Source organism: Gadus chalcogrammus, chromosome 16, assembly GCF_026213295.1.
Source record: "Gadus chalcogrammus isolate NIFS_2021 chromosome 16, NIFS_Gcha_1.0, whole genome shotgun sequence".
NCBI classification, from domain to species: Eukaryota; Metazoa; Chordata; class Actinopteri; order Gadiformes; family Gadidae; genus Gadus; species Gadus chalcogrammus.
Genome location: NC_079427.1, coordinates 23035616 through 23037905, shown reverse-complemented (window position 1 = coordinate 23037905; position 2290 = coordinate 23035616).

The following is a 2290-nucleotide window of genomic DNA, read 5'->3' as shown; positions in this document are numbered from 1 at the left end:
TTGGGCCACTACGAATGTTTAGTTATGCCCTTCAGGCTCACCAACCGCTGTCTTCCAGTCCCTGGTTAATAATGTCCTCCGGGACATGTTGAACCGCTCCGTCTTCATCTACATTGACGATATCCTGATCTTCTCGAGGTCCGTGGAGGAGCACAGGGTTCACGTCCGACAGGTCCTGTAACGGTTGCTCGAGAACCGACTGTATGTCAAGGCGGAGAAGTGCAAGTTCCACGTAAGATCCATCTCCTTCCTGGGCTACATTATTAGCGAAGGCCAGGTAAGGATGTATCCATCCAAGGTCTCTACTATCCCCTTTCGTGGCGCGCTGGGATACCAGACACCCCTGTTTGTTGAATTAGAGGAAGAGATTGTGGTTCCGTCGCTCCAGGCCCACCTGCGCAGGTGCCAGTGCACTTGGAAGCACGCACGCGCTGCTCTGCTCCGCGCATCCTCCTGTTCTCAATTGCAGGCCAACAACCATTGCCTACCGGCTACCTTTGTCCGTCTCCACCAACCCGCTGCCTCCCCCCGCTCCGCCCCCACCTCCACCCAGGATCATCGACAACCATCCGGCGTGGACGGCCCATCGCCTTATAGATGTGTGGCACCGCGGCCTGGGGCACCAGTACCTCGTCGACTGGGAGGGTTACGGTCCTGAGGAGCACTCCTGGGTTACCCGGAGCCGTATCCTAAATGCCTCGCTCATCCGGGACTTCCACAGACATCACCCGTCCGGTGTTGGGCATCCGCCGAGGGGCGTCCATAGAGGGGGGGGATACTGTTACGCCGCCTCCTGCTACGCCGTCCAATACCCCCATCTAGTGGTCGCTTGACTCCACTGGCCCTCTTTCTCCCGATACACCTGACATCAATCTCCAATCTCATCTCCATTCAGCCGGCGCCAGTTCGTTGTTTACAACTACCCAGTCAGTATCGGCTCTACCAGTCTATTGCAAAGATCTGCTTGTTTTCCCTGTTCCTCCTAGTAAACCTCTTCCCTCTCCTTTAGTTCTCCGTCCATCACCCTGCTTACCTGTTGCCGAACCCTTGCCTGCCTGACTACCCGCCTGTCGGTGAACCCTTGCCTCCCTGGCTGACCGCCTGTTGCTGAAGCCTTGCCTGCCTGACTACCCGCCTGTCACCGTGCCCTTGTCTGCCTGACTGCCGATTAATGAACACTTGCCTGTGCGACCATTGCTTGCCTAGCCCTGGCTAGTCATTTACCCCTGTCCCAATGAACCCCACTTCCTTTTACTCCGTCTCCGCCTCCCTGTGTCGAGCGTGGGTCCCCTTTTTCTGTCCCCCTAACAACACATAAACAGGTTGGCCTAGGTACAGGTGCATTCATCAAGATTTCTCAATAAAAAGGAGAAAAATCAATGACTTTCCATCAAATGAGAAAATGCCCCAGTTGAAAACATTGCATTGGGGGAATAGTAGCCTTTTATCTAAGACCTTAGGATGGCGGGTATGAATCTAGTGCGTTGTGTCTCTGGAGATTCTGTACCACTCACACTTGCTTTATTGATCACATCTAAATGACTTCTTAGTCATGAGGAGCCTGTCACTCCTCTGATCTCACCCGGCGATAGTAATCCCTTTGTCTGAATCATTGGGCCTTCAGGTTTGTGTGGAAAATAATATTAATAACTAGAAAATGCATTTCCTGCAGAAAATGCGGTGAGTGCTGTATTACAAAGTGAGGTTGAAAATATTTTTTAATAAAACCACATAGATTAAGACATAAAGGAACGTTAAATGGCTTAAATCAAGTGAAGGGATTTGAACAAAAGTTCAAAAGTCGAAATTGAGTAAACAATGTAAACATGCATAAATGGCGTGGCACAGAATGCAAACCCAAAGGCTTACGCCCCGTGCCCACTACCTCCGTCAGTTGTCCGTTGCCCATTGACTTTGAATGGGGACGGTCGCGCAATGCATTGTGGATCCGTCCGTTGACTTGGAGCGTTCGCCACCGTCAAAAAGTTGAAAAATGTTCAACTTTTTCGGCAGCGACGGATCCGTCATCCAATCATATCGCGTATGCAAATTTAAGCACTGTGACCCGACTCGGGCTCTGACGATACTGGAAAGCGGGAAAGCGGGTCATCTTGCCTCGCAACAAGCAGGAAGAAGCGGGAAGAACCCGGCGAACCGATTTGATTGGCTGACGGATGCATCTGCAAAGACTACTCCCCCATCCGTCAGCCACGCCTATCCACGTCCGTTGACTGACGGTGCAGTGGGCACGAGGCGTAAGTCTGGTGCTACACATTTATTTGGGTTCCTG